Raw genomic sequence first — 9,214 nt, 5'->3', positions numbered from 1 at the left:
TGGCATTTAAAAAGTGGACATAAATTTTTAGTTACCTAACAATTGGCCATAAATTTTTGATCACTGAAAAACGCATGACATAAATTTTTGCTCACTTAAAAACTGGCATTAAGTTTTTGGTCATTCAAAAACTAACTGGATGTAAAAAATATTCCAAGTACGAATTGGTTAAAGGGGTCAGAGTAAATACAATGCGCAGGGTTTCACAAAGGTCCTAGAGTTAATTGCGTCCTGCATTGCGAAATTTTCCTTCACTTGACTTTTCAAAAAAAATCCCTAATCACATCAGTGATTATTTAGGGAGCATATTTTTTGCGTCTCCCAATACTTAAACCTTAAGCGTTTTCTGCGCTGCTGAGCTATCTAATTTATTTTCAGTAAATTTTCCCAGTTGTGTATTTTGTCACATTCGAAACTTTTCACCAACTACCGACCAAATACCCACATTGTCACAACGCATCCCCAAGGCTCGGCTAAGCTCAAAAGCAAATCAGGCAGCGACTTTCAATGACCTTAAATGTCCACATTTTCAGTTACATATCTTCAGCGAATATCCAATGTGCTTGTGCTATATTTTCTTTAAGCAAATGAAAATCTGGGCACTTTAGTTGCAGAAATTTGTTTTTTTTTTACCTTCTTTCGTACACTTTTATTTACTTTGATTTTTAGCTCCTTCCTACCGTCGAACAGTTTTCTACGATTACGAACGCAGAATGTTTTATTCCGCCACGTGTAGTTAGTTAGATCTCCTATCGCCTTGTTGCAATTCAAAAATAATTGCAAACCAATTCTTCTTTGTTTTTGAAAGTCAAAAACTTTTGGACAAGCCAACCAAGGGAAGCCAAAAAGCCAAAAAACGAAAGCACACAGCTGCGGTACATAGCAGCTTTGAAGTGCGCACCTAAGCCTAGGCGACATAACAAAAAAAAAAAAAAAAAAAAACAACAATCGAGTATTATTTGTTGTCGTTTTGCCAAAGATTTATTGCAGTTTTGCCCGTAAATTTCAGGGACAATTGCCAAGCATATATTTGGCAATACAAAAAAAAAAAAAAACTATGATACAACAACTAAACGCAAAGGCACACAAAACTTGAAAGGAAGCGAATCAGTTACGGTTGGTTGGTAGTTTTAGTTGGTAACTTTCTTTGACTTTTATACGCTCGCGCATGTGTGGGCGTGTGGGTGTGTGGGTGAGTGGGTGCTTGTTGTCACCATTAGTGGTGCGTTCGTTTTCACTTGCCACTCTGACACTTTCATTGTTTGGTTTGTGTGCTTTGGCAATGTCATTGCTATTGACGCCTTTGTTGAATTTATGTTTCTTTTTATGCAGCTATTTTGGCCAAATTTGCTTTTCATGCATTCGTGGCGCTTTTTAGTTTCTGCTTATTTGTTGCTACATATTTACTTTTTTATCGTCTTTGTATTGCTGTTTTATGGTTTATTCGTGATATGGCTACAATTTTCACTTTCAATGTCATCCTCCAACTTCTCTTCTCCGTTTGTTTTTGTGGAGTTTATAGCTACTTTTGTTTCTGTTGTTGTTGTTATTTTTCTGTTTACGTCTGAGTTATCACCCTCTTCCGGCTGATATTGAACGCTCAGCGGAGCAAACTTGTAAAAAGTTTGTTGTCATTGTTATTTGCAAAATTTTTGCTGACTGCTTTATTGTATTCATTGTTGTTGTCGCGTTCGCTATATGCGGAAGACATGCATACATATGTACATGTTCCTATATTGAGTACATATGAGTTGTTTATTTTGCAAGTGGCGTAAGTCCTTGCCTACCTCTCATATTTTTTATGCTACTTACTTAAATATTTCTCTAATATTTTCTTCGACTCCCACGACTTGCCAACCGCTTTGTACCTACTCTTCATCCTGCTTTCCTCATCGTTGCCCTTTACATACTTTCACTATTGTTGCATACTTTCAAGCGCCATAACTTATATCAATGTGTGCACTCAGGCGCCTCTAAGTTGCGCGTACGTCTAGCATGTATGAGCGTATGGCTTAACCAAAAAGTCAAGTGGCGGTCAATTTGAAAAATTGCAACTCTTCACAGTTGGTAAGTTGTTTGAGTGAAAAAGCTTGTGAAAGCTATTGAGTTACAATTTCGTCATGATAACAAACTATTATGTGCATACGATTGTAAAGTATACTTTTGGGTACACTTGGAAATATGTCAAACAGTTAGCAGAATAACTTAACTTAACAGCGCAATTCTGGCAGCTGTCTTTCAACTCACCACAGTCTTTTCAAACTGAAAGTCTTTCGTAACCCAATTGTCAATTCTGGCAACTACTTATCTGGAAAGCTCGTTACTCTCCCTCGAAAGACAAATAGAAAGACCTGCTAACGAGGAGGTCTTAGCGTCGTGCTATTCGCCTTATAGCAATAAGTTATTTAAAAATTAAATTGAATTAAAACAATATATATATTTTTCTTCTTAAAACAATAAAAATTAATAAACAAAAGAAAATAATTTTACAAGAGAAACGAAATAAAATGAAAATAAAGCAAAAATAAATATTTTTGAAAATTAATTGAAAAAAATATAAAAATTTTTTTTTTTTAAAACAATAAAATCTAAAAGCTAAAAGAAAATTAAGTTGGAAAAAAAATTAAACCAAAAAAGAAAACAATACTTAAAAATTAAACCAAATAAAAAATAAAAAATGCGTGTGTAACACCGTACAATGATAGAAGTGAAACTTCTTAAAAAAAGGTGTGAGTACCAGATACCTACTCACGAAATTGGATGTGTAAACATATGTTTACGGTTCGGCAAACCATTAGGCGATTGAGTTACAACATACATAGGTTTGGTTAGAAATCAAACAATAATTTCATTTCATCTTATTAATTTTCTGATATACATACATATAATTTATTTATACATTTTCCGGTAACACCACCTTATACGAATTCGCGCTTTTAGCATCCATAGGACCGGGTTGTAATGGAAGTAATTGAATGTTTAACAAATAAATAAAAATGTTTATAATGCAATCAATAGATCCCTACGAATTCGCCATTACCAAGGCACTAAGTAACGTACGCACTTTTGTTTGCAAAATGCATTTATTCAAGTTCATATATTCTTATCACGAATTCATATATTCATGTGGTGGCAAGAGTATAAAAACATAAAATTACTTTATAAATTAAAAGCATAAGTATCACATGTATGCGTAGTCCAATTCACGAAATCATTTCACTAGTAAAAACTAAGTGGATAAACTCTATTTCGCGTTAATTGTAATCATGAAATGGTGTTCATTCATTCAGTTTCTACTCAAACGCATGAAATGATTTCATCAATTGGCCTACGCATAATGGTATAATGGTGGACAGAATGAATTACAACAAACACATCCTTTTGACATAATGCAAGCCGAAAACTTTGGTTCAAATCAATCCGCAATCAAGTTGGACGTTTTGCCCACAAACATTGCAATTTTGCGAGCAGTCTCATTACATATGTACTGCATACGTACAAATATATATATACAACCATTCAAACATATGTACGAAAATGAAAACATTGCTGTCCATAAGTACATACATACATATGCCCATCAGTACATCAACGAAGCCCGTTTGCTTCATCATAAATATATCCATACCACGGTGGAGAGAATACAGAAGGTGGCGCCGATGGCAATACCGCTAATCGGCTCTCAGCGAATTTGACAGAATCAGCTGTTTTGACAGCAGTAGTGATGTGCTGAGTCAATGCCTTGAAGTATCCAATACTCTCGATACTCGGTACTGAAACATTTAGGTTTCGAAAAAGAGCGCACATAGGCCAAAAATATGGAAAAAACGGTTCAGGGGAGACTCGCCTATCAAAACCCGAATGTAGGAGCCCATAGAGCTTTTATAACTGACTCAAATGAAAGATGTATATACTTATTTGAAGCATTTTTGTTCCAGCTGAATCGGACGATATCATTTTTGTAGGCAGATTCTGTATGCAGTTTGCGACAGATTCTGTAACCTGTTAGCGACAATTTTCGAATCGGTATCGGTTTTGTTGACGTATGATATGAAATATTTTTACGGCAACAAGTGCGATATCGATCCGAAACTTGTCGCTAACTGGTTACAATGGCGAAGGTTTAATGTAAAGAATCAGTATCGGCTACCGATAAGGAAGTGTTGGGTACCGAAACCTTTTTTAAGGATTGGGTACCGACAATTCAGATTCTGTAACCAGTTTGCGACAGATTCTGTAACCTGTTAGCGACAATTTTCGAATCGGTATCGGTTTTGTTGACGTATGATATGAAATATTTTTACGGCAGCAAGTGCGATATCGATCCGAAACTTGTCGCTAACTGGTTACAATGACGAAGGTTTAATGTAAAGAATCAGTATCGGCTACCGATAAGGAAGTGTTGGGTACCGAAACCTTTTTTAAGTATTGGGTACCGACAATTCAGCACATCACAAGACATACATATGTATGTATATACATAAGTAGGTACTCGTACCCGTCACGTGTCGCTTTATTTCTTTTTTCCCCCTTCCTTCTCACTTATGTAACGTTTTCAGTATTAAAAATTTCACTCTCCATTTTTGCAATACCGCCGCCTAAGAACTTTCACTTCAAAAAAAAATATATGTTTATATTTTTGTTACTACATATTAATCTGTCTTAATAATATTGGTAGCAAAATATTTTTATTTCTAAAACAATATCTAAAAAATAAAAGAAAATTACATTAAAAAAATGTAAAAAGATAAAATTTTAAAAATATATTAATTAAAAATGTAAAATGAGATTATAAAAATGAAATGACTTGAAAAAAGTAGTTTTCTTTTTAAAACAATAAAATCTAAAACCAAAAAGAAAAATTAAATGAAAAAATTTATTAAACTATAGCAAAAAATAAAGTACGTTTCTAAAAAATTAATGAAATTAAAAAATATACATATAATTTTCTTTTAGAAACAAAAAAAACTCAAACTTTTAAAAATTAAATGAAATTTGAAAATAAATTTTTTCTCTTTTGAAGACAATGAAATCTAGTAATTAAAAGAAACTTAAATAAAAAAAAAAAATAAAAAAATATAGTACAACAAAACTCGCTACTCGAGGTTTTGAAGTCGGATCTCTCTTCGACTGTTGTAAGGACGCAACCTATATGATATTCCAGTGCTTTCTCTGAAAATATTTTTTTACCACGAGTGGTGAATGAGAGAGCTTTTTTTTTAATTTTTGTAGCGGAATTACAAAAATCTTTCGAAATATTTCGTCATCTGTCTTACGAAAGACTTCTTACAATCTTAGCCAGAATTGACTTGTAAATAATTCATACCAAAGTATTTGACTTCGAAAAAACTTAATGAAATTTCTAAATGTGCCCCACAAATCGCAGACTTAAAAATGTAGTTATATCTAAAATTCTAAAGTTGATAGCTAACACGCAGATAAAAATCTCATATGTAGTTAGATAATTTAATGAATGAGCAGGCAGGAGGCGCACAATTTCTGTTCACAAAAATAGTTATTATTTATTTTATAAGCGCATTGATTCATTTGAAGCGCTCATTTGGAATTTTTACAGAGAGAGAAAGAGCGCAAGGCCAATGTCATCTCAACTGAGCAGATATACATATCAAAGTTTTTGCCGGGTACAAACGAAGGGACCATCACAATATGACAGATATCAAAGAATAGTCAGAGCAGTAGACTTCTCCGCGTGAACGTGTACCAAAGAAGCCAAGGGGGATCTCTATGCCAAAGAAAGTTGTGGCGACATTTGGGATGCGTTGAAAAGGGTAAAACAATCACCTGCGAATATTTTACTGAGGAAATATTACTGATTTGGGGGAAGCAAGAAGGACTCTTTCCCCAATGCTTTAATAACTTTGAGAAAATCTGTGATCAGAAAGGGAAACAAAAAAATGGGCTTCGCATTAACTATAATACTCTTCGCAATATTTGTTTACGTACACATATTCATGTGGAAGCTTATAAAGAAAAAAAAAATGAAAGTTTTTCTCAAAGGAATTTACTGAATTTAGATGGCCTTCACAAGATCATTTTTTCCTACTCTCGAAACAAAAGTGAGACAGGAAAATATTCAAAGGTTTAGGTACAGATTCCTAGGTCTCCCGTGAAATAAACTACGTCGTCACTCAAATTGTAATGGGTCTCAACTGTAGTTCAGTTTCAGTGTTTTATGAGTTTTGGAAAGTACTTTTGCAAAACAGTGACTCGACGACAGAGCTTGAACGGAATTTTTTCATAAATTTTATTAATTTTGATGAGCTTCTTTGGCCTAGTTGGTGATTAGTGCAAGTAAAAACAACGTTTTTTCTTCACTGCTTTGCCCTACGTTTCGCTAAACTCCTTAGCATCCTCAGGGGCCAATCTTTATTTTAAATTAACAAACAAAAGAAGATACAAACAAAAACAATTAGGAACATGTAGTTAATAAAGTCTCAATATTTGAATTTATCACGCAGCAAATATATACACTTACTTTCATATACGTATATTTGTTAACATATAAACACATAAACATATAAACACTAAAACATAAACACTTAAAAGCTAGAGCATTGTACCATTATCGTTTGGTACACTTTTCATACTGATTTTCTTGTCACAAACATAATAAATAAGTAGCCGCAATATCATCTGTGTCTTCTTTTGTATTCATCGTTCTTTTTCTATTCTCTAATATGCGAAGGCTCTCTAGTGTGTATCTTGTCCAAGAATGATAGAATATTCTCTCAATCGTGTATCTTGTCCTCTCTCTCTTTTCTACATCTATTATTCTGGCGTTTGCAAGATCAGCTGTGTGACTGTTTTCTAACATATGTTGTGCGAGTGCTGTGTTTTTCTTTTCCTTTCTTATGTCCGCTTCGTGTTCTGCTAAACGGATTCCCAGTGTTCTTTTCGTTGTACCTATATATATTTTGTTGCAGTCTACATTTTCTCCTCCCATGCATTTCACTTCGTACACCACGTTGCTTTGTTGGTAGGTTTCGATCGGACTTTTAGTTTTTGTAAAGATTGTGGACAGTGTGCAATTTGACTTGTACGCCAGAGTTATGTTTTTCTTATGTTCGTTTATGTTGTGGTTGAATTTGTCCGTCAACTTAGGTATGTATGTAACGCTAAAGTATTGTTTTGTTTCAGTTGTTGTTGCGGTGGGTGTTATTTTATTTTCTTTGTTGTTTACTTCTGTTAATTTTTGTTCTATTAGAGTTTTTATAAGGTGACTGGGGTAATTGTTGTTTGTGAGGATTTTGTAGATTTTCTTTGTATTTTCATCTAAAAATTGTTTGTGGCTTATGGTCAGTATTTTATTTATCACATTTTTTGCTGCGTTAATTTTATATTTCATGGGTTGCGAGGACAGAAAATTTATTATTCGTCCAGACGATATAGGCTTGGAGTACCAGTCAAGTAATATTTCGTTATTTTTTCTATGGATGAGGACGTCTAAAAAGGTGATCTTGAAATTTTCCTCTCTTTCAATAGTAAATTGCAGCTTGTTGTGGTACCGGTTTAATGTTTTCAGAATAATATCTACGTCGTTTCGTTTCACTATCGCGAAGATGTCGTCCACGTACTTAACTATGAATTTGATGTCAATGTTGTGAAGTTTCTTTAATTCCGAGATTGTATTATCCAATAAGTCGTCCATGATTATATCTGCTATAGTCGGGAGAGGGGATTACCCATCGGCATCCCAAAACTTTGTGTGTATATTTTGCCATCGTACATGAAATAATTGTTATCTTTAAGACAGAAGTTTAAGAGATCCAAAAACTTGTTTTTTGGTATGTTTGTTCTAGACATAATTTGACTGAATTTGCTCATTATTATTTTGATGGCTAGATATGTGGGAATGTTGGTGAATAATGACACCACGTCAAATGATATTAATAAGTCCTCTTCACATATACGCACCTTCTCTAATCTTTCTTTCAGTCTCAATGAGTTTCGTATGTTGTATTCCTCCGATTTTTTCATCTTACTCTTGAATGTACAAGAAGTCCGATGTGGCACTTCTCTCGAAGTGTCCGATTGCAGCTCTCTTATAGGTTCACAAAAAAGATAACAGTGGAGATATTGGCAGGAGATGTGGTCCCTTCTCCAAAGTAATATGTTTGCTATTTTCTTTTACGGAGCCCTTGCCTGCTTGAGCTCACTAAAATAAAGCTACACTGGCTAAGCAGCTGGCGTTCTTAAGGGCTTTGATTTTATTCATGATTATACTGATTCCTACGGCGCCGTAATGGCTACCCGTAGCTTTTTCTCTACCTATATTTCTTCAAGGGCAAATTGGGAGAGGCGCAGTGACTGGAAGAAGGGCGCTGTTAAATATATCACGACTTGTTTACGACTTAAAGGTAGGATTTGGTGGATCATTTTTTGCCGCGAGCTGCCCATCAAAATCAATGTTTGGCTACTGTACTGCTGGTGGTCATTGCAAGAGTATGTGAGTAGCTGTCATTAAAGAAGCTGTGTGGACTCACTGCTGAAAAGTAGGACGTCAGTTAGGGACACTCATTCTTGAGTTAGGTAGTTGAGCCAAGCGGCTATCAAGTCCCTGACCGCTGCGGTGTTGCTTTCGAAACTGGCCAGAGAATGTCTGAACTGAGCTGACACTTTTCAAGAGACAAGAAAAGGTCGTAATCTTCGAAGGGGGGATTGGTAGAACTTTGGTTCCTCGAAACGAGAGTATCTACCAACTATCCCTAAGCTCAAAAGACTTAAATCAATTGAAGAGTCGACCCGCAAGGTAGCGTGTACTTTATTTTGATTGGTGGTTTTGACGAACTATGTCCGCTACGAAGAAGCACGCAGGGAAAAGTGGTACCATGACGGAACGCAGAACTTACCAAACTTCGTAAAGGTCCGGGAATAGGGCATTAAAAGAGGGGACTGGTTTGAATAAGAGTATACAATAGGAACATTTGCAAGTCACTAAAGAGTCAATGAGGTTTTCTTTCGCCTATTTTGGCGATTTTAAGTCACCGGACCCAGATGGTATGTATCCACAGAGACAAAGTGTGGGAAGACAGACTAACAACCTGTCTTGTGGGATTATTGTGTTAATGAAAACTCACAACCGCATGAAAGTGACGCTGTCGTTGCTTCTCTATCTCTCTCTCTATCTCTCTCTCTCTCTCTCTCTCTCTCTATCAACAGCAATTTCATATGTTGATACGTACGGCAGGTACGG

The 9,214-nt window shown here is 35.1% G+C and overlaps 1 long non-coding RNA gene across 1 annotated transcript; it reads right to left on the bottom strand.

Annotated features, from left to right (window-relative positions):
• Positions 1-6,263: 6,263 nt before the first annotated feature.
• Positions 6,264-6,591, bottom strand: LOC118736658. The gene is made up of 2 exons (XR_004992758.1): positions 6,497-6,591; positions 6,264-6,385 (listed from the first exon to the last, which is right to left on the bottom strand). It is a non-coding gene; the product is annotated as an uncharacterized LOC118736658 (long non-coding RNA).
• Positions 6,592-9,214: the final 2,623 nt, after the last annotated feature.

This window comes from Rhagoletis pomonella, unplaced genomic scaffold (genome assembly GCF_013731165.1).
Source record: "Rhagoletis pomonella isolate Grant_MI unplaced genomic scaffold, Rhpom_1.0 Rhpom_scaffold_00003, whole genome shotgun sequence".
Classification (NCBI taxonomy): Eukaryota; Metazoa; Arthropoda; class Insecta; order Diptera; family Tephritidae; genus Rhagoletis; species Rhagoletis pomonella.
This window is presented reverse-complemented; position numbering and strand designations above follow the sequence as displayed.